Source organism: Pygoscelis adeliae, unplaced genomic scaffold (genome assembly GCF_000699105.1).
Source record: "Pygoscelis adeliae isolate BGI_AS28 unplaced genomic scaffold, ASM69910v1 Scaffold66, whole genome shotgun sequence".
In the NCBI taxonomy this organism is placed as follows: Eukaryota; Metazoa; Chordata; class Aves; order Sphenisciformes; family Spheniscidae; genus Pygoscelis; species Pygoscelis adeliae.
Window position 1 is genome coordinate 8,182,486 of NW_008825167.1, and position 24,748 is coordinate 8,207,233.

A 24,748-nucleotide genomic window follows, 5' to 3' on the forward strand; every position below is an offset into this window, starting at 1 on the left:
TATTAGGAAATATTTCTTCACCGAAAGGGTTGTCAAGCATTGGAACAGGCTGCCCAGGGAAGTGGTTGAGTCACCATCCCTGGAAGTATTTAAAAGATGTGTAGACATGGTGCTCAGGGACATGGTTTAGTGGTGGACTTGGCAGTGCTAAGTTAACGGTGGGACTCGATGATCTTAAAGGTCTTTTCCAACCTATTCTATGATTCTATGATTTTGCCTTACATTTGCATATCATTATACTGTATGCAACGTCAGTAATACACAAAATAGTCCCAGGGAAATCAGGGAAACAAGTACCACCTCTCTTTTAGAGGGAAACAGAACCTGAGAAGCAGTAAAACATCAGGGGATCCACAAATCCAGAAACTGGAATTCTCATTTCGCCTTTGCTGAAACAAAACTATGTGGGCCAAAACACTCATTCCCCCACCAAAAAAAAAAGTTTCAACACTCAAGAAAGCAATTTAGGAAAAATGTTCATCAAAATGGTCTCATTTTTTAGCAGCTCTCACTACATTTTACGTTCATTGATACACCACCCACAAAAGCTAACTGATCAATCCCAGGGATAACCAGAAATAGTAATGACTAATTTTGAAGCTATTCCTCTCCAGGTGAAATCTTTTGCCGATACCCGATTTCTGCTATGTGTCGTTCCAAGTAGGATTTTTCTGCCCAGACTTTGCATATGCAATTAATGTTTATAACTTAGTACTAGCCTCTTCTATCAGATAGCATTAGCTTAGTATTAGCTTCTGATAGAACAGTGCATTGAACTCAAAAATCAAGATTTTACCTACTGACAAGGGCACACACTTGCAAATTGATCCATGGCATTGACCTTTGCAACATACACAAATCAAGACAAACTTCTACCGCTCTGCGTCAGGTTCCAGTCTTTGAAGCCTGAGCCTCTTCTTTCTACAGTCAGTGTGAAAGCTACCATGAGCTTCACTGCAGCAAGGCCAAACTCATGTGTTTATATATCCTATATATCTGTGTACTACTATCATATGGGAACATTTCCCACAAGCTTCAGAGAAGAACAAGAACATAGATTCTCTACTGTTGCCTTGGTGTAATTTATCAACAAATCTACTGAAGTCAACACATTTTCCTCTTTATTATAAAATTCCTTGTGAAACCGATTTAAATCTTCAAAATATTTATTTTTCATAGCTCTTCTAGCCTCAAGTTTATGATAAAATAAATTGCAGTTTGCCAAGCAATGTCTGAATCTTTTACAGCATGAAAATTTGTTGTTTTGTTAATAATACAAGCACTGAGGTATCTAAAACTTAAAGCAACTCAATCATTGTAACATCTGGGCTAAGCAGGCTTGACACTTGAATGCAGGTTGGTGAGCTGGGCCTCCTGGATTCACAGCTGTCCTGTATGATCATTGACTGACCAATATCCTGCAAACACTGGGAGGACTGGAGGAATCACTGAAATAAGTGACTTGTGGCAGGGTTACTTGCAGCTGTAAAGGCAGAAACATGTAATAATTACTCTGTTCCTCAGTTCATTCAGCTGGAAAACAGGGGCCATGATGTTTGCCTGCTTCTTAAGGGGCTGTGAGGCTTAATTAATTAGAACTGCAAAGTGTTTGGGGATTTTTGCTTGAGGGCGTTTTGCATACAAAATGTTTTTCCTTTTAGTCTTCTGAAATTATTAATTGTGCTATAAAGCATCAAATGTCGTAAGTAGGAATTGAGCTCCACTGTAAAGTCACCTGGATAGTGCACACAACCAAAGCCAGTCTACATCCCAGTAATTTCACAGCAAGATAAAGGAAATGTGCACCGGAGGGAGAAGAGAAGCCCTCACAGAATCATGCATTTCCACAGGGCTAGAGCAGAGTTAACTACTTTTATGTTGGTTCAGTTGCTTTGGATATGTAGTTTTCCCTGTAAATTAGTAAATATGGAGGTTGTATTTTTGCCTTTTCAGATCTTCTGCATTGATATCGTTCCATTATTACTTATCTCTGGCTTTGTTCCAGGCTATTGCATGCTTATTTTTATTTCAGACTTCTTCAGGAATGAGTTATCTGTATCAACTTTACAAATAAATCTATGAACATCTTTATTGTCTTGGCCATTTTGTTAAACCTGAGGTTTTACTATCAAGATTAAATTTTCATTCTGTAGTCTCCTGTCAGCAAAGCCGTCACTACAATACCTCCAGAACAACATATTAAAGCCTTATTTATAAATTTGGCACTGACTTCTCATCCTGACACATGGCTAAAAACTACAAGCCTCCTACTTTGTTAATGAATGGCTCTGAAGTCATGAAGCAAACCAGCATCACTCAAATATTAATTTTCTTACGACTATAGCTAAGATTTATGGTCCAAATGCCTGGGTTTTGGCTCAGTTTTATTACTTACTTATTAATATAATACTGCATCACTGTCATTAGACAAAATGAAGATTTTAATGATTAGCGAACAGAAGGCTCTTGATTTGCATTTCTTTTATCACCTTTATATAATTTTATTCTCCACTGTTAGAGTTGAATATTTCTTACTAATTTTTCTATTTTCATTCAACATGAGCATTTAGCATTTCACCACATCAGGAAATAAACTTCCACTTCAAAATCAGAGCAGAGGAAATAGTATAAAATGTATTAAGGATTATTTTTCTTAGGATTGGAGGCTAGCTTCCCGTTATGTTTTGCCTGTCTTTTTCAAATTCCATCATTTGACTGTTGCAGCCTAAAACCCAACAGGCATGGAAGATAATATTGACAACTAGTTTTCAATTTATGGTCTATAACATTTTGAAAGAGCAACTGAGAAAAGCAGACTTGTTTTCTGCAGATTTAAATTTACCATTCACGTGCTTGTGCCACTGTTACAAATTTTAGTGGATATTTAGGACCTCCAAGAAGACTGCACATCAATGATGTGAACAGACTAGGTGCAACATGTTAAAAAGTCTGGCTGAAAAGCCTCAGCTCAGAAAAATCAATTGGAGCTTTATCATTCCATTTCACAGTACCAAGATTTTGGATCTTGCAAGTATTACTTTATGCTTAAAAAAAACAAACAAACATGTGAAAGGAGATCACAGAAGTGAGAAATGAAGTCTTTTGCAGTCTGTCTGCTGCTTAGTAAGCTAAGGTTGAGTTGATAGCTTCAAATTATTTCTGAGGATGGCAGGGAGGAATCTTTAGCGATGTTCAGTCCATCACTTTGCCACCAGAGCTGCATATTCTTCATAGAATAAAGAAATACTATACTTTTCTAGAATAGTATAGAAACGAAAGTACTGCAACTAAAGCATGGATTTTTCAGCCTGATTTGGAAAGATGACAATTAAGCAGGTGGTAAGTGCCAAATACACTTTCTTTTTCATATAAGAGATTTAGAAAACCATAAAGTCAAACCTTGTGGAGAGGATTGTCATGGAGAAGACTGTATTTTATCTGCTTTTTATCTGCTTTTTATCTTCCTCCCATTGAGATGAAAATGTCAGGTTGTGTTAAGTGGAAACCCAGGAGATATCTAAGCTCACATGCACAGAGATTTACAGGAAACTTGAGGGATGAAAGTGCCAGAATATTATTTCCCAGCAGCAGCATCATGTAACAATTCCCTGGGTTCATGCAACTTCAGATATGTTTCTCAACTGAACCCCCCCCCCCCCCCCCAAAAAAAAAAAAGTCAGAAAAGTGACAGCAAGACAGGGATATCACAGCCTTTTCCAAAAACAAGCTCCTCTCCTTCCCACCAAAAAACTCACCTGCCTGTCTCTGAAGCCACTCTGGTTCTACCAGACTCTCAAAACTAACCAAGAAGATCTGAGGGGAAGGAAAGCCAGTAAAATGACAAAATAAGGGATCAGTCACTTTCTTTGATATCAAGGTTGGAGTTGGGTAAATCCACTGACCTCAGTTTTGTACCAGCTTCACGCAGAGGCAAATCAGGTGCAAAAGCATTAGAAAGGTTAAGTGTGAGCACACAGGTCTGTTTCCTACTTCAGGTATTGGAACTAAGGGCTCACCTTTGACAGATTTAACTGCTTCATCCAGATAATACTAGCCTTGTGTACTCCAGCAGAGCCCTCACTGCTACGGCAAACTAGATTATATCTCAGGGCAAGCTCTGAGGCACTGAGTAGACAAAATGCCATTAAAATCAATGGACCTGCATCTGTTTACTAAACCTTAACGTAACAAGAGATTATTCTTTACCCATTTAGCACTAGAAAAAATAACCACAGTATGAGGGAACTTTACTGGTTCAGGCTATGTTTAATCTAAAGTTAGAGCAGAATCCTAGAAAGCCAATTGATTGCTTCAAAGCAGTAAGAGCTAGTTTATTCAAGCAATCAGTCTTGCAATAAATGTGTTCAATTTTTAAGAGCTTGTAATTTAGCACTACCAGGGCCGGAGAAACAAATATCTCTGATTTCTGTGAGAGGTTCCAGGATGTTTCACAGACAGACCATCTACTAATGCTTCACAAATGGTAGCAAATGAAATATTGTTTCACATGCTGTAGCAAGATGTCTTGAGAAGAGATGCTAAAAATGTGAATTGTGGATCCCAGGACTATAGCCAGACATCAGCAGAAGGGAAATTACTGTCACTCTGTGGGGTAGCCAAGTTGTGGTTAAGGCACAGAGCTTCAAAGCTCTAGTGAAGAGACTGGAGGGTGTGTGGTGGGTAGGGAGGAGCGGGACTCTGCCCCTTGCTTGGGGAGGAAGATGTCAAAGAGCCTGATATAAAGGCCCTTTGATATAGGGGGACCCTTCTGATATATAAGGCCTGAGGAGATTAACAGATAAAGGATTTAAAAGAGCATACACCTGAAGAGGAATACAAGCAAACATGAGCACAGCCAACATTGATGGAGGTGACAGACAGAGGTTGAAGGGCTGGTCCCCAATCTTCTATGCCACACACAGAATAACTCCCCTAATGAGCCAAAAAAGAGGGCAGTTCATGCATGCCTGTTTGCATTTCGATTTTGATCCTTCAGTTCTTTTGCCCATATTTTAGAGTCCAGCCACTTCCCTAGAAAGCTTCAAAAATCAGGAGGTAATTTCCACCCATCCAAATAAATAATTACATGCCATGATTTTTAAGACAATGGCACAATTGTTATTCTTTGTAACGGAGAGTATGGTATGACTCACTATTTTTGAGCTTGTAGAGTCTGCAACACTATGAAAGCCACTGTATAAAACTCAAGAGATAGCTACAGCATTTGGCTGGTAAGTTGTACATAAAAATACCTTTTGAAATAAGATTTTGCAAGCAGCATTAACATTATTCAATTACATTTTTAAGGAAAAAAAAAATAATTCATCCCAGATATTTATCTAACATTGTATCATAATCCATAAAATTCAAGTTTGGTTTCAATCTATGCAGTACGGAAATCTAGATAATATTATTACTTTTCAAATAGGCCTGATCTGAGCATCTGGACAGACAATTTATTTTTATGATGTTCTGTGTGATAAAGCAAAACATTTTCAGGATGCTTTATAGCCATAGTATGTTGGCCCACATATTTTTAACAAGGTATTTTTTTCTTTTCCATATTATTTGCTACAGAAATGATGGCTCTCAGATTGGTTGCATGAATCCTGTTGCACTTATGTCTGAGACAGGGTTCAACATCATGAACTTTTTTGGAAATCTATGTTAAAATGATCAATAATAACATATTTGAAGCAAAATTTGATATAGCAAGGGTTTTGGTTTTTTTCAGATAATACTACCTCCTATTCAAACTGAAAATCAGACCCTTCTGTGAAAGAATTGGTGAAATAATTTTAGAAGCAATGACAATCTGATTTTGTGCTATCTGTTACGCACTGTTATTCTTCCATGGTAACCTCCAGGTACCAGAGTGGATGTCACCCGATGTGCTTCAGTTCTGAGGTCAGGTGAATAAATGGCAGCCCTCAGTTCAACTCCATTCTCTGCCTATTTAGAGAAAAGTTGGCTAAATGTTTCCCAGATGAGTGCCCTATCTCTGGGCTGTGGATTCACTCCCATTCTGATTCTCCCCAGCCAACTTAATTGCTGATCATTGAAATAATGTCATTATTTCATGCAAACCAGGGCATGAGGGAGCGCTACCCCAGAAGAAGTGGTAGCCTTCTGACTGAAGTATTCCCAATGGGGGTGTGGGTTTGCTTCCCCCAGGCAGGGGAGGAAATTGAGCAAAGGCTTCATTTCAGCCAAAATTATTCAGAGAATTCCACCCACATTTGCAAATATAGGATTCAACAAAATAATTTCACTCCTTTCTGCTCCATTACCACGAGGTGCTGTGAGAACATCTTTTCAAGCTCTCCGGCATCCCACACCGCATGCAAGGTGTTGAGTAATGCCACTCTAGATGAGTGTCATGCAGGCAGAACACCTTTCTTTCCATGCTGATGTTGCCTCTGGCGATAATATATCACTCAAATAGTATGATGGCTGGCTGCAGCATAGAGGCCTATTAAAAAAAAGAAAAGAAATTCTAACCAGTGATATATCCACGTTAAACACTAAGAGACCATCTCTGGGTGAATAATAAATTGGTTAATTCTACCTGGGCACTAAGCAATGCTGGATATTACACTATTTCTTTATTTTTAAGAAATATAAACATAACAAATACATAATTAAATTCACTCAGTACTTTGACAAATTTGACAGTCCTAAAGTTAGCGTATTAAATAAACGTTTAGTTGCATCTTCATAGATTATTGTAAGCCATTAAATCCCCAAATTACTGTATTAAGCTGTTTTCATAGCAGTGTTTCATTGTTGAGGCAAGCAGTACTGCTAGGAAGTTTCTGGAGCCAGATCTGATGTATTAATATAAATAAGATGTTAGAAAGGTGACTTTATATTGAAAAATGTTTACCTGATAGATTTAGTATCACATTCATGTTCTCATTTTGTTTTTCATAGGACTACTCTCAGAAAAACTGTTGATGTGAATATAAAATATTCCTCCATCTGGCATAATAAAGCTTCTAATTATACCGTGCTAAGCCTGTGTAATTACTTCTAGCTGGTATATGGGGTAGTATATATAGCTTATAGTAATGAAAAATGGCTTTCACAAAAACACTGTTGTTACAAGCACTGTTTGGGAGATTCAGGTTGTAGTAGTTAATAGGTGGGCATGCTGTTACACAGCAGTACACGCAGAATATCTCCACCCACAATAATTTAGCTGGAAAACTACTTATACCGTAAAATTGATTAGGTTTCTCAGGTAAAGAATAGTACTTCCCAACAGTCTAATGGTACAGCTGGTACCACCAGAATTTACAGACCCCTCTCAACTGAATGCTTCTTTAATCTCACTTTCAACAGATAAAATGAGGCAGAGAATTACAACCACCAGAAATCAGTAAACCAACAGCTAAGATTAAAATTAATACCATATCTGTCTTTCTGTATTCAGCAAATAACAGCACACTTTTGAAAAACAACCTTCTTTTATCCCTCAGCATCTCTACCAGCACAGGGAACTATAAAAAAATCACTATTCAGATCTATTCAGCATTCATTCCTCAAGTCCAGCTTGACCATATCTCTACAGATGATATCTAGTTGATAGTCACTCTGTTAAACTCAGTCTGACTTTGTTGCAATGAGTAGTAGCAGTCATCCTGACTTTTAGCTGTGCTATGTAAGGCCTTTCCCTCACTTAAGTAAAGGTTAGGGACAGCTTTCAAAAATATTAAATCATATATAACAAGTAAACTCCTCTGTCAAAGTAGTCTTGCCCAGGTTGCAGACTAAATATTTGAAAACAAGGAAGTTGCAGTGATCCCTGTTGCAGTAATTCTTTTCTGTTCTGTGCCTACGTCACGTCATGTACCAGATGGGATCAGGGCTGCATGGAGAAAATATACCATCATGCAACCCCATCAAATACCACAGTGTATCCATAGTTCAGGAAAAATTCAAGTGGCATGAGCAACTTTTATGCTTGCTGTTTTATTATAATTACCTAGGCTTTCTTTTAAAGAAGACATAACAAAATTGCTTTTTCAGTCTTTTTTTTTTTTTTTTTACTCAGAAACATGTCAGCAGAGACAGCTGCCATTTCAGCCAGAGAAACGACTGCATTAACTAGGAGGCTGTCAAAGGGAGGACAGAACTGGCCCCAGGGTAAAGAGAGACCTTACTCATTGCCCCTTTTCAGGTCTGCCTGAAATTTTGGGCTATGAAAGAAAGTCCAATAAGTTGTTGGGCCTGGAGACTTTTAGGGGTATTTGTTGTCCACAGAGGGGTTCAGAGGGGTGTGAACCACTGAAGTACATGCTTCAAATAACATTTGATATTGTAGCAAAAGCTGAACACCTGTAACCTGAGCGTATTTTAGAAAATATTAAAGACATTATTAACATCGGAGGTATGAGTATTTTGCAAAGAGAAGGCTGAAAGAATACTGTATAGAAAAGTTCTGGCTAACCCAATATAGACTTGGAGCATCTTTAATAAAAGTGTACATGGCTATAGCGGTATCCCTTCCAGATTATTATATGGCAATCCTCAAAGCCAATCTTATGTTCTGGATATTGGCATATTGAAAACCACAAGCTGAGTCACCGCACATAATACAAAGAAGTTCTGAATATTCTATATGCTCAGTAATCACTGCCTCTGTAGTAAAAAGCAAAAACCATCATAGAATAAAGCCATGGTTTACTCCAGATCAAATCAAGTACATTTAAAATAAAGCTCAGTGACAGCTTTCCTCCGTCACAGTTAGCCAGCACCTTAAAATTGCCGAAATGTGAAAACTGCATATGAAATATTGAAAAGCTGCACATTATCCTGCTTTTCTCTTAACCTCTAATGGGCAGTGATGCAATAAAAAGTAAAAATGCTGCCTGTTCTTGTTCTTTTTATTCCTTCCAAAAGAACGCTTTAAGGATTACATTATTTTGCAACATATTTAGATGTATTTATGCATTGCTCTGATAGCAAGATCTGGAGTTGATATAAATACAAGCTCCAAAAGATCTGCTTCTCTGTCTAGTATTTCAACTATTCATGAACGTCCTTGGAGTATTTTGAATGAAAAATAAAAGCATCTAAGTGACATTTGCATCATGATGAAGTCCTACAGATTCTTTGCTGTAGGAGTAATAAATTAAATATAAAAAAGAGAAGTCTGGTGAAGAGCCTGTTGCAATTTGTTGTTTATGAATGTTAACACACTGCGTAAGAGATGAGAAACAGAGATTGCGAGAACTGTTCTTCTCTCACTAAAGTAAAAAAAAAAAAAAAAAAAGAGCACACTTCCACAGAAACTCAGTCAACTTATAGCAAGCAAATGGGATCTGCTTGAAACATGATTTATGTGGACTTACTACACAAAAGCGGGACCTGTCAGCTCACTAGTCAGTTAGCCACTTCTTCCCTTCCCCCATTAAGAAAAGATAATACAAAAACGTGAACGTCCAGTTCAGATACAGTCCAAATCCACATAACTAATATGCGAGAAGTTTGACCATACAGTGAATATTCACAGCACTGTGAATAAGATGTGAGCCCACTGCTCTTCATGAGGGTGCCATGGCATTGGCATGACCCAGTACCTTCATCCAAGCATTCCTCCTCCCGGTTCTGTGGCACTTGATGCTCCAATTACCTGTGTTATGAGGCTCCCACTCTATGAGTGGGTGGACTTCAACTTTGAGGAGAGAAAGTCGTGCATGTTCGGAAAGTTTCAGTGTTCCCAATGAGCCCTTCCTGTGAGAAAACGCGTACTATTTAAATACCAGACAGTAATAGTAGGGAGATGTTCCCATGTGCAAAATGCCACGAGAAGTCAAGATCTAATTTGGAGTAAAGAAATTACAGGTTGTCTTCACCAGGTAGACAAAGACAAATTCTAACAGCTCCACTAAGCCCAAAATATGCGTAAGAAATTAAAACCATATTGTCTTGGAAAGTAGCTCGACACTGAGGATTTTGAAAAGGCTTCGCCAACTCAGACAATGCTGAATGGATCATGTTTGGAGAAGGAGTTAAGTTAATGCAAAACTAAATAAGGAAATGGAGCAACCCTTGCTCTCAGTTCAAAAAATTTAAAAGACAGCATATTTTCCAAGTTTTCACATTGAACTGTCAGGGCAGAATTTGCCCCTGGTATTAAAGTTACCTGGACGTAAATGAGGGACAATATAGCTTTGTACCATTTTTCTATGCTTTTATTTTGAGGGGAAAAAACTTACTTTGAATACAGTTTCACAGTTAGTCTTTTCTGTCAACACAGCTGGTCAAAAATAGATGAAATATGTTACAGAAATATTTTCAGACTAAGTCTCTTTCCAGGTTACTGTTTAGCAATTGCTTGTACGTCCTCCACCAGCCAGATGCTGATGTGCACTAGTTTTATGTTTTTTCTCAATGGGTCTGAATGTATAGCAAGTACAAGAAAAGGTTATTCAACCCACCCTCTGAGGACAGCTGATTGTTGTCCCAATAATTCTCTCCAACAGTAAGTAGTCAAACGTTACCTATTAACTTCAGGCTTTCTCTTTCTTGCCTGATTATTTCCGAAGTTCATATATTTCTCAAAGACCCAAATTAAGGATAACTGGTATATTTAGGCTGAGTATCAAACCCCCAAATAATTAGTTGTAGTAACAGACTAGTTCAGCTTTATTGCCTGAAGTAGAGCAATGAACAAATGAAATATATTTCCTGTCATAAAAAAGGTCCTTTTTAGATTACAATGCTGTTTTCTGAACAGACTATGAGAGATTGAACAAGTCAGTACCATTATTTACATGTCAACGATTTGACTTTTAACTTCATTATTAAAACAAGAATGTGGATATTTCATCTGAGTTTAAAATAATTTCTTCTGAGGTTTTGATGACTCTAAATGCAAATTTAAGCCAATCACAGTATGTGGTTGTTAGATGATTTAGCAAAATCATTATGATATGGATTGCTATAGGATACAACACATTCCTTGTAATGAGCTTTAACACTTTCTGTGTGCTCACCACCTCCCAGGACTCACAAAATTCTCACGCATCTGTTAACCCTGACTGATCCATACTTCCATGCAAGTGGAAATAGGTACTGCAAGGAGCCCTGGTGAGTCCTACAGCTCACCCTGCCGGCTCCACTCTTGCAGAATTAATTAGTAGATTTTTCAAAAGCATGCAGTGACAGCACAAGAAAGCTGGGTCACACACTGAAGTTATGAATATCCCACCCCAGAAACACCAAGGCAACTTGTTAAAGAGCCAATAATGAAAGTAATACCTGATCAATATTCAATTTGAAAGCCTTGCTACTGCAATTTTTATAGACATGGACAAATTTTCTTTGACAAACTCTTTGTGCTACATGCTGTGATGCTTTTTGGTTTGAAACATCCTTTGTTAGAAATAACAAAAGAAGAGATCAATCATCTTGAAAGTATCTTAAAACTATTTACTAGCAGCATGATAGATTTCTTTTTTCCATGTGCTCAGTATCCGATTATATCCCCACCAGTTATCATGAGCACTTTGGATACATGTACATGACATGCTATGCTACAACAATTTTGAGGGCTGGTCTTGAACATTAAAGTGCTTTTTACAATACATTGCTTAGAACTGTCCGAGATAATTTTGATGGATGTTCACAGGAATATGAGAAAATTATTAGAAAGAGTCCAACTGAAACAAATAAATACAAGATTCTTTAAATGTGTAGCTCCAAATTCAGTTCCAAGACTGAGATGTTTCTGAAACATGTGCATACACCCACTCACCCTTAAAGCAACATTAATAAGCACCTCTATCCTAGCTGACAGCAGCCAAACAGTCTCAATTGCAAACCACCCCCAATTACATTAACAGAAACATGAGTAATCCATACCAAGAAATGCATATGAGTCAGTAATGATGTGAAATTATACAGTAGCTCCCTAAAATAGTGACCTTTAGTTCATGAACTAAGGTTGTTATATCCATTATAATTTTGTTTTAAATCCGCAGTCCCGTTGTTACAGTTTAACCTTGTCAGCCAAGACGGTGAATGACTGACTATGTCAGTGCTGCAAAAGCCAAAGTCAGCAGCTCTCTATTTTTGACCAGAGGATTGGATCTTACATAACATTAAAAGTTTTTAACTACTTGGAAATCACAGATTGAAACACACCAATATATAAAGAGCTGAAGACAACACCTTCTCTTCTGTAATTCTCGCTCACATGAATTGATTTTATTATCTCCCAGCTAGGTCAGGATTATTGTCATATATAAAAACCATTAACCATAGCCAAGACTGAAGAAAAGTGAGGTGGAGGTATCTAACAAACAACTTCGTATTTTGAGAATAGTCTTGAGTCAATGTCTACAACGTGCCCTGATAGAGTTGGAATCATGTCATCCAATCCTTTATGCAAATTCATCAAATTCCATTTTAAAGTATCAAGGATTTTTACTTTGCTACTACACTGCAGAGATTGGAAGAAGTTTCTCTTTAAACTCAGGGGAGCTTTGTATTTATTTGTTCTTGAAATAACATCTGAAAATACACGCAGGTCTTCTCCATGGCCGTTATTGCAAACTACAAGTACCTGACTTCTTTGTAGGGTTAATCCCTCAGAGTATGACCTGGAATTCTGATTTTCTTGTCAGTATTCCAGTTCTCACAGCTGTCTAGCTTTTTCTGTACTTCAATTCTCTACCTATTGATAAAACCTCCATTTTTGTTACCAGAATATTTTGTTAGCACACACATACCAGAACTTCAGTGAAAATATCAAATAAGGTCTTTCAGACTTCATCTATCCTTCCATGTAACTGTCATTTCCCTCTTCAGCCTGTTCCTTGCTCAATTCAACATTTGCCACATTCCTCAACTGTCCAAAATATCTAGTGAATGATTCTAAAATTGTTGCCGTACCTGATTTTATATGACCATGTCAAAAAGGAATAAATAGCAAAATTTTAACATCTGCAGAAGAAAATGAGTTAGGATGAATTGCAAGCAGTACTGAAACTGAAGAAATACAATGACCAAGATCTTGTATTCAGTTTGCTCGCAAACATCCCATGAATGAACATATTTACAATACTGGAAGTGGAGTTGCTCTGAAACTCTGAATATTAAAATATCACCGTGAAAGTTGTTGAGGACTTCAATCAATCCCTACCAATTCACAGTCATTCCATGTGCCTACACACAGACACCTCCATATACAAACAAAACAATGAAAAACTTGGGGCACTTGGAGGAAAAAAAAAAACAGATTCAGAACTATAAATACTGGTTATGGGTAGCACTAGGATTTATGGGATCACTCAGACTGTTCTCCCTAAAATATACTGGTTCGCTCATATTGCATGTAAACCATGAATCACTGCTCCCCACTGACAGACTTGCTTCTGAGATGAGCTTGAGACAGCAACTGGCTTAGAAGCACGCTCTCACTTGTCCTAAACCATTCGTCCTTTAAAGCTGCCAGTCCTCATCCTACTGTGTTGAACTGCGCTATCATGAGTAAGCAGCGAAAGCAACAACATTGGTGATGCAGCAGTTGCTGCAAAATTACTAACTGAGATTCCAGGCCATGTAAACTCATATATAGAGTAACTTAAAAAATAGCCTGCCATATTAAGAGATGTCTTACTGGACTATTTCTGAAATAATTAATAATTTTCATATTGCAGCTTCAGTTCCAGTATCTGAAGTTCTGTCTCTGAAAATATTCTGAATTGAAGGCAAAGCTGGCAAAGTAAATACTCATAAACTCATCTCAATCTTTTAAATTCTGTAGATGGAAAGTTAAAATCGATCTCTCTGAAAAATCTGAAAAACTCAGTTCATTTTGCCAAGCAATGATTCTATTAAAATCCTTTATAGATATTGTACATTTATACCTTTTTATTACTAGTAATTATAATGTATTACCATTCTTCTGAATAAAAAGATCATTACTTTATTATAGTAATGCCTAGCATGTGACTGGAGGAAGGTTTTTTATTAAGAGGATTTTAACATCTGACTCAATCGACATATTTTCTTAATAAAATTAAAATGCCAGTCATTTCATCCCAGGCCAACAAGTAATTTTGTGTTAATTGAAATGAGAGGTTTCATTTTATTTTTTCATTAATGGTCCTTAATTTTTAATTAAAACTTAGGTCAACTTTCATTCAATTTTGATACAGCAATGCCTTATCGGTATGAAAACTCACTTCTAGTTTTAAAAGTATCAATATGAAACATGAAATATTTTTATAGTTTTAAGTACCTAGCTCCCCCCACTTCTTTTTTTTTTTTTTTTTCCCTAACAATATTACATTAACTCAGATAAGAGTCTACAAATGGTTTGGGTATGAGTGGCATTGAATTTTGGGACAAACTTACCATAAAGTGAAAGAAAAGGAAAAAAAAAAGTCTACTTCTAGCCTACAGGCTTAATTAAGTTTTTAGGTGTTGTTTGGCAGAAGACATTGTGGAAGTAGATAGAAAAAGGACAATTTCTCCCTTGAAAAGTTACAGTTTATGGCTTGGATCCTGTAAAGTTTAATTGTGATTGATTTTACACTTTTTATTGGAGTTACTTAAACTCCGTGAAGGACCAGGACTACAAGGCTTTTCCAGATCTACAAGCCCTCGTAGGTATCTTGCTCAGTGCAGGTAGTTACTTAAATTCTTTTCCTTTCAATGTTGTCATGCACCTGAACTAGCCAGGCACTCACCCTATGCCTGAATGCCTTTGCAAGTCTCAGCCAAAACCCTTCCAGAATCAAGAGTTAAGTTTATGACAGAAGGAGATGTAGGACTGGAAAAAAGAATAGGATAGAATAACATTTTGAAAATGTTATTCAAATACACCTGAACTTGCACCAAATGTCTTACTTGTTGTCTATTATGCCCGGAGTAGGACTGACCACCTGCTCTTCTTACTGCTTGCAATGTGAGCTGTACATGCCCTGCGCTTTTCAGTATCAAACCCTCAGCGGGCTGTGCTGGTTATCAGATGCTTGAAACGAGCACAGTTTCTTCGGGTTAGGAGTCAGCCAAGTTAGCATCATTTTGGTATTACCCAGGACAGGACACCATGGGAAAATGTACTCAGAAAAAAAAAAAGAGATAAATCTTCAGATATTGAGCACGTCCAAACAACAGGGAGGTCAGACTTTCTGCTTATTTATAGTAGGGTTTTTTTTCTGAATTTAATGCCCATCAGAAAGCTTTCATTGGGAAATAAATGCTTTAGCCATTTTGACTCCTTTCTTCAGAAGAACTTCATAGAGTTTCCAAAGTTATATACAGAGGATGCCTTTCCGATGATCCCATTTTCATCAGAAACAGGGGGTTTTTGCCTATTTCTGGGCTCCCTCCTCCTGTCTGAGCACAGAGGAATTCTGGCTTGCTCATAGTGTTGGAGGTTCCGCCACGGTCGATTCTGGTCCACACTCTGGTCCTCAGGAGTGAAAGAGGAAGGAAAAGTGGTGTCACCTCCTCGTTGTGCCCTCTGTTTTTGGGCCAGCTCTACTCCTGTCTAGAGGAGGCCCTAGAAAAGGGCCCCAAAAAAAGGGTTGGCTGCAAAAGCCAACCCTCCTCCTGACACAAGTCTACATGCACTAACTGAAATGAGAGTGTGATGCATTACGACACACTACTTCACCCAGTTTACACAGCACTGACTATGTCAACCACATTTTAATGGGAGGAGGACAAAGATCTCAAAGTAACTTACAACCTCCTTGAAAATCAAGGGCCAGACAGGAGATAGAGCCTGCGGGAAGAATCAGGGCTCTGTAAGAGGAACTGTGAGGATATTTATACCTTTTGTGATGGGGTACTAGAAAAAAGGGAAGAAGGGAGATTGGATTAATCTTTTTCTTTGATTAGACTTAGATCATTCTTCCTTCTTTTGTTTTCTGGTGCACCCCTCCCTCCTCAAGCCTTCTACATGTCATGAACCAAGACTTCCACCTGAATAGGTCTTGTTTGGAGAGTAGAAAAAATAATGTCTGGCAAAATAGATGTCAAGTCACGAAGGATTTGACCAAGCAAAGGGCTAGGGTCTTGCAATAGGAACAATATGAGCACAGCAGAGGTCAAAACGTCCTGACAACCTTCATTTCTCTCACTTTTAAAAAGGCCTGTAAACTGTGTGAGGGTTTTGCTACCAAAGGTGGATGCAATAGCCTGTGAATACTTGTGTGAATCTTGCACAGAAAAAGCACAGTGTGGTTGAAGCAAACCTGACCTGACCTGAACTCAGGAGCTGTCACTGCTAAAACAGGCCAGAACGTGTAAAATTTTTAATTGACTCCCAATGGCTTATTGAAAGCACCATCTCTGACCTGACAACACTGTGGTTCAAAAGGTAGTCTTGTATAGTCTGCTGCAGCTCTTGGGACTGTTTCAAATAAATGTGGAAATTCATCTTGTAATACAGACCTGTGTCTTTATAAAATTATTCTTGTGAAACAATTCTTTGTCAAAATGTTGCCTTTAGTGGCTCATTTAGCAGAAAGCATTATGAAAATTCACAAGTTTAAAAAAAAAAAGTGGAAGGAATACAGGAGTGTACCAGTAGTAAAGTGAAGGAAACTTTAGGAGCATATTCTCAGCCATGCTCATCAGGGTAATTGTACTGATTTACTGGCATCTCATTCTATGTGAAGTCCTTTATGAACACAGTGGAGGAAAGTGTCCTTGCCCAGAGCAGCCAGTCATTTCAAAAGGCAAAAACCAGCAAATACGGGGAGAGAGGAAGTTGAGTGGCCCCCTTTTATAGCAACAGAGAAGTTTACTAGCAGAGGCTATTGAACGGACCTGCAGCAAAGCCAGAAGCTGAAGCTGAATCCTGATCTCAAGGACCCCTTCCAGCAAGCAAGGACAATATAAGCCAGGGTGAAAAACTGCCTTTTTCATTCTAGAAGTTGTAAGAAAAGAATAAAAGCACTCAAAGCCTAAAAAAATCCCTTTGACCTGCTATGAAAAAGGAAGGAAGGGATTTGTTATACCTCCAAAGGTATTAAAAATCAACAGAAATACGTGCAAAAAAGTTAAATGTCACACTTCAGCAAACACAAGGTCATGGAGTTAAATGAAAAGGCAGGACAGGTGATGACAAGAAAACAATATAGGTGGCAATGACTTAGCTAGTGACCTCTGTAAATATCTTTGTCAAGGAAAGCAACTTAGAGAGAAAAGACACAGCCACAACAGCTCTTCCAGAGAATAGGCAAAGAATGCCTGAAGAAAAACGTGTGCTTTCCCACTTCTTAAAGTCAGAGCCTATAGCTTGGATGGGTGAGCAGACAGAGCAAAGACCCAAGTGTGTGACATATATGGAGACATGGCTCAGTCAAAGAATCCAGGAAAAAATACCTCTACTTTCAAGAGCTCTGTAAAAAGCAGAGAGAAGGGCATTAATTAGCCCACTCCAGCTGAGGGATCTAGTGCAGCCATCAGCACTCAACTTTTTGAACTTATTTACATGCAAATGCTCCACACTTGCATTCAAAGAGCAACTTCATATTTGATTCTCATCAGCCCTTCAACAGCCTCATCACAGACTTTAGCAAAACAAGCATCCTGGCTTAGGTACCTTATTACAAGCGTAACCATAGTCCTTCATTACGTGATGAGTACTGATGAATTTATACAGCTTTAAGGCATGTTTTGTAGAGCTAGTATTCTACCAGTATCTGAGTACAATATTTTAAGATGATCTCAGGCCTACTTAGAGGACACTGCAGCTTTGATTGCAATTTAGAGATATTTTAAGCCAGAGAAAATGCTTCCAAAGGAATATTAAACCCACTGCACTTTCAAAGGCATGAAGACGCACAAAGATGCAGCTCAGGTCCTGTTGGCAGTTTTTGGTGCTAATGCAGCTGAAGAACCCAGCAATTTTTGTTACACTCTAGCCTGCAAAGTGCCTAGGTCAATTGTGACAAACTAATGAGATTATGTATTCAGTGAGAGAAGATGAGCAGTTTTGGGTCCCACACGTCAGACAAGTTGTAGCCCTTCCCAAGAACTGTGGGGCATACCACAGAGCTTCACTTCCCTAACATATGGAGATGGATTTCATTAGGTAGAGATGTGGAAGCACATCACTAGTCCTGCACTCAGGAAGGCCAGCTGAAAGCTTTGAGTTAAAATCCAGCTTCCATGCTGTGTCTATGCTGATGAAAGGTCTTTTTTAATTTTTATCCCCTTTTTAATTTTTATCTTATGTAAAATACAAATGACCACAGCAATGGCTAATTACAAAATAGCGACATAGAAGTTCTTCCACAGGACTATTACAAATGATCAAATAACTAAAAAGATACAAAATGTGCAAAACAAACACAAAAGACCAGGCCACTGTAGCAATGGATAGTCCAAAGATTTCAGATGTTTTTACATTATCCAGCATCTAATAAAGAAGGCCAAGCAGGAAAAAAAGAGCACATACGCAAAGCCTCAGATTTTCCAGTTGCAAACCAACCAAACTGATCTAGTGAGGTTTCATTAACATCAACGGATTTTTAGTATGTAGCTATTTTAAAAGGTCTCTCATACTACATAAAGCTTTTCTTCAGATATAAACAGTCTCTGGAACCAGATACTGCATATTTTGCCATTTAACTCACTGGTGCAACTATTTCATGTTCATAGCCCTTGGAGAGGCTCCCTGTCACAGGGCAAGGGTAGGAAATACCATGATAAGAAAAATCAAGTGACAGTGCGCTTCCCCTATCAGATTTGCTTAGGGAAAACTTATAGTACTCAAATAAACCTTTTTATTGCTATTCATCTTTATTCTGGTGATTTACTTATTACTATAATGTACACCTTCTAGGGGAAGTGTTGCACCCACTGATGTTCTTTGCTTTAATTAAGAGTCTGTAAGAAATAGAGATTCAAAAGGCCACATATTTGCGCCTTGTGTTCTGTATTGTCTTTGGAAAGCATGGACACAGCAAGCAGGACCACCAAAGGTCACTAGCAGTCATGGCAAATAAATTCTGTTCACACGCATTTTCTCTTAGTCTGCAGCTGGCTCTTCTCAAGGAGTCAAGGCAGCTTGACGGCTGAAGCACTGCCTTCCAAGTGTCTTCGGCAGGGAATTTCTGACATACATCAACTTATTTAACATCAATCTTTAGCACTGAAGAAATTCATTAACCCTGTCCTCCCAAGTAAAATTGGTATTTGAGAGGTGGCTGATGTCAGAGGCACATTTGCGTGAAAGGGATAAAGTTTAGCACCTCTTAGAAAATACAAAACATCGCCAACTAGCTTTCACATGAAATTCTCTTGTATTTGGCCAACTAATTTCATCTTATTTATTAAAATCTTTGGCTGCTCCCAAAAGCTTTCTCTGCTTTTTTTTGTAACATAAACATTAATACATTTGCATTTCCCTTTACGGGACTTTTCTCTAATGAGAAAATCTTAATGAGCTCAGTTTTCTGAGCCAATCCATAGATTTCAGCTCAAGAATTATATCCCGTTTCAAAAAGGAATACGATTTTCTGCTGAAACTATATCAGACAGTTCAGTAAACCAACAAAAAATATAACTCAGTTAAGAGAAGTATATACTAATGTTGTTTTTTCTCCCAGACACTTAGAAGCTTTACACTTTTCTAACTTGTTTCTAATTGAAGACTACATGCTGAAAACAAATTCAGCAGTACAGTGCAACCAGTTGATCAAATAACAATTTTTATATCCTTTTATAAAGTAGGACATAAAAGAAAGGAAAATTCCTTCTTTTATCTTTGAACTCCTGCTCCTCAGGCTTTGTCTTTGTCTATGATCTCCTTGCTTGGAACTTCGAAAGACCACATATATTTAACCTCTTTTTTCCCCAAGTCAGCTATCTTTAAGCTCTTTTTAAAGCCTTTACAAAATGGTTTTGCCCAAATTAAACCTGAATGGCCATTCTCCACACACTCCTACCACTTTTTTCCCTTCCACCTTGCAGAAACTTCAAAACCATCAGGACTCAAAACCCTTTACAAATTCAGGATGTACTTTCTTATGCACCTTGCAGGACGAAATCATAGTACTACTATGTTATGCCACTACTTCATTTTTACTTGTCTCCTAAATGTCTTTCCTTCTCCTCTGATGAGATTTACAGCACCTTTGCCTCATTGCTGAGGGGTCAGAATATCACATGCAGCCAGGCCAATGGGACCTAGTCTTGTTCCAGTCTCACATTATGTTGGCACTGCCTGTTCTTTGTGTATTTTTTTCTCAGTCTCTTTATTTCCACAATGCCCAGGCTATTCGATACAAACAAGATCCTCCCAGCCAAGAGGAAGTGGGGACAACTCTTTTCAGAGTCTGTTCCCATTAATTCATTTGCTGATCAGGTTCCTTACAGGACACAAGACACTTCTTTTCCCATCACAGGGCAAATCAGGGACATACCAGCCTCTAGTCAGTGGTAACATTAAAGACTGAAACCATCAAAAGTGTTTTTTCCTAATCAGTTGGTCTTTTACCTCAACACACCTACTTCTCCTGATTGGGATGTCAAAAGCCAGTCCCTCCAATACCTTCTACTGTAGGAAGTCTTTCTGCCAAGTCCTTGAAGGTATGTAACATTCAGAGGTTGATTGTAGTGAAAATTACGGGCACTCAGTACCTTTCAGCATTTGACCTTTTATTGGGAAGGTCAGAGGACTTTTCACTATCAGCAGAAGAGCATAAACCATTACTATAAATGAATGCCAGAAAACTGTTATTCTTTTTCTACTCCTAGAGTTGCTATGGTTAGAGCTGTCTTCAAATGTTAAGTGCCTAAAAGTTTGTAGGCAAAAGCCTAGTATGCCTTTGTTTTATTAAAAGCTATTCTGAAGTTCATGGCTGTGGAGCAGCAGTATGACTGTGCCCTTGCACAATACTGGTTCTGAGAAGTTGTTTGAAGAGCACCTGGTTGGCCTTGGTTTGATCTACCTCAGAGGCTTTCAACTGCAGTCAGCTCTCATTACTGCCTCTTACCCAGTTTTTCTGTTCCCCACGGTGGTACAGTAAGTACAGACATACTGCAAACTGTTGCTTCTTTGCTTCAGATTCTAGTATTTTAAGATCTGATTTTGTCTGAGGGTTTTCTTTGCACGAAGTTCCCCCTGAGCTGTACTAGGTATTTGAGCACATACAAAGGGACACAGAATGAGCCAATAATTAAGTGAATTGCTAGGAGATTAGATCTGGGTATAAAAAAGCAAAAAGCATACCCAAATAAGAAGTTCCTTAATGTGATCCAGAATAGGGGAGTTACTATCCTAAACCCATCACATGCTGCAGCTCATAGAAATTATATCCTCCAAACATATCCTTTCAGACACGAGGCATAGCTGTCTGTTACAGTCTATAAGGTAGCAATGGTTAACATTTACCACTGTCTGCTGCAGAAATCTCTACCAGCATTAATAAAAACTGCTGTCCAAAAATGATGGCATCGTATAGCTCCAATACTTTTTTAATCAGCACAACATTAGATGCCCATTAAAGCATAAGCATGTGCCTAAGTGCTTTGCTGGATCTGGGCCATAAACAGACCCTTGAAATCAGGCTGGAGAAAGGCCCCATAAATACAGGGTTGACTGACCAGAGTCTGAGCACCGAGAAATATGGTATTTCCTGTGAATTTATCTATAATCAAGCTTAATCATGTTAACATGGAGGCCTTTTTTGGTCAGTCTCACACTGATTATATGAACACACTTGACAAAAAACACGGTGGTGCACGCTGTACGACAGGCTCTGTCCTTTGAGGTTTACATGGTAGAATATTCCTTTATAACAGATTTAAACTAAATAAGGACATCCTCCCCCTGCAAAATTTATTTACATTTTTCCTTCTGAAAAATATAAAGCATGGAAGAAAATGAGAAGAGAGTTCCCTTGTCTGAAACAGAAGAAGAGCTGATAGAATGCTTCTGAGATGACAAATGTGATTATCATATTAAGCACATTTAGCATAATATTATTATCTCACTTTGTCTGCTTTACAAAAAAGCCTAAGAGAGACAGGGACACTTCTCTTGGCAACATCAGTGCTTATCTTTATGATGTTATAGACTCGGAAGTCTGCACATTGGAAGCAGACTTCTTAAATTGGTCAGGAGTGCAATGAAAAGTAACGTGGGAGGATATAATTGAACTCCAATAGCAATGGGATGTAACAGAGAAGGAAAAACTATCAGAAAGCAGATTCAGCATTCAGAGATTTTTTTTCCCATAGTAGGGAGCAGATATTAAGTTAAACAACCTTACTGATGCTATTTTCAAGCAATGGAAGTTAAGCTATGATCTCCATATCTGTTATGAACAGTAATGAAATATGAACACACACTAACTTTTTCTTCAAAGTGCAATGAAATGAAAGATTGAAAAATACCAATCTATTTTAACTGGAATGAGATTCACTCCTGACTTAATCTGTTGGTTTGGCTTTATAACATGTGAAAACCACCCAAGTCTTGAAGAGTTTTAGCAATTCTAGTTGAAGAGCTTTAGCAACTCTCCCTAAAGCCGACTTCCAACTCAAATAGTAAAAAAAAAATTAAAAGAAAATTAAGTTAAAAGTTAAAGAAAATTATAACTATCGTAAGACAATGTGATCTTAAGATATAAATTCATGGCCACTTTAAGTACTTATGGGAAAGATAGCCCAGTTTGGTTTAAGTTGTTCAGAATATATTGGGTATTGTAAGGCCACTGTGCCTGCCTTCCTTTTGACAACATTCTTTTTGAGACACTTGACAAGATCATGCTGACATCCACTTTGGCTACTGAAAGGTTTCCTTCACTTTGGAAATTCCTGAACTGACAGATGTCCAGCACATCGGAGGAAAAGTGGAGTGAACCACTCGCACCCTGACCTGTAGCCACATATTTTCATGCTCTCCCATTAAGTGGGAGACACAAGTTTGTAACTTGTCTGACAAGCAGCATTGCACCAGCTACCCCTTTTGTCCTCAGTTTTTCAGATTCCTCTGCCACAGGGGGCTCCTGCTCATCATGTATGTGAATTAAAGCACTTTATTCCCTCCATGCGCTGTACAGTGATCCAAATTTGCACACAGCCTTCCTACAAATTGTTTCTACATAGTTTCCTCCAAGTCCACAGAAGGAATCTAGAGGATGTGAATGGCGGTTAAGTTTGGCCTTCACACACTTAAAGACCCAAAAGTTTAGTAAGGAGGATGTAAACGTTTTCTCCGACCTGCTGCTAAGAAAGAGAAAAAGTATGATCAATCTGTATACAAAAGGTAAGTGCGCTATAATCTAAACAAGCTGTTTTCTTCCACCTGCTGCTAAGGAACAGAAAAAGGGAGGAGCGGAGGAAGAGAGAGAGAAAGAGAAATTAGAGACATTTCAATACCAGTGAGAACTACTTGGATACCATTGTTACAGGCACAACACACAGACTGGAATAAATCAAATAAATCATCAGCATATGTAACTTGAGTCTGATCCTCCTGTTGACCAAATAATTACACAGAAACATTTCCTTTCACAACCGGAAAAAATTGCCCCACTCTCTGGAATTCTAAAGAAGATGGAATGATTTAATTGTTGTTGGAGAGGCTCCAGATCTTGGCTAAATTGCAAAGAAAATAAAGTCTACTCTCTGCCTATGAGTGCATGTGCATGATTTCAGCTACCACACAGGAAAATGAGAACATGATTTAAAATGTTCCTTTTGCAAGGGAGAGACCAGCTACCCCAGAGTCAATTTGTAATCACCAGCTGACTACAGCCAAGATGTGCTGGTGATGTGGCTGATTAATTAAGAAAAATGAATGCTACCTTTGTTATAATAAGGAAGTCCAATGATCTTGCATTAGTAAGATGCATCCGTTTTACTGGCTGGCAATCAGCATTTCATCAACACAGCAAAAAATCCATTATGATGGGTGAAAACCCCACCACCAGATTTACAGTCAGGAGGATTTTTTTTCATTCCCCTAAGTCAGGGTAGTTGAGCCCATAGGATTTTTCCTCTGGGCAGTTGTATTTAACAAATTCCTGTTATTACAAAGACACAGAGCACTGGGAAAGCGCTTCGTCTTTCTTAATGCCTTTCCAAATGTACTTTAGCTTCAGCCTGCTCTTTCAGTCTAGATCTTCGAACAGGTTTGGTGATGGTGTGTGAAGCACGTTTTCCGTGAATGCGATAGACTTTCATAATATGACTGCTGCAATTATAGAAAGGTTTTTTTTAATATTCCAGACCCCTTCTAGTCTTATGTTTCTAGATTTTAGGTGACCTACTAATTGATAGAAATAAAGCATCCTTAACCTGTAAGTAGTTGAGGTGTATGAGCTCATTTGATTTATCAGGGTGGCTTTAATAGAGTTGACATGCAGTTAAATTGTAAAGGAAATCTTGTCTCACATTGTATATTACTATTTTACTTTCTTCTTCTGTCTTGCTTTTCTGATTTGATTATTTCTTGAAGTGGTGCCTGGTACTGCTGCCGTGATTACAGCTACACTGACATTTCCATTAAGAAGTTGCTTAGAATTTGACTGCTCTAATTTAAATTTTGCTAGATTAGGGAATACATCTTCTGCCCACCCACATTTTTTTTTTGTTTGTATGTTCACACCTTATATTTTAGCTCTTTATGGTAGCTCAAGCCTGTCAAATTGTCTCATCTTTCATTTTCAAATAATGACTTGTCATTCTCCTGTTTTGAAAAACAAACTAAAAATCACCTTCATTTAGAAAACCTTAATTATGAAAATAGTGTTATATAGTA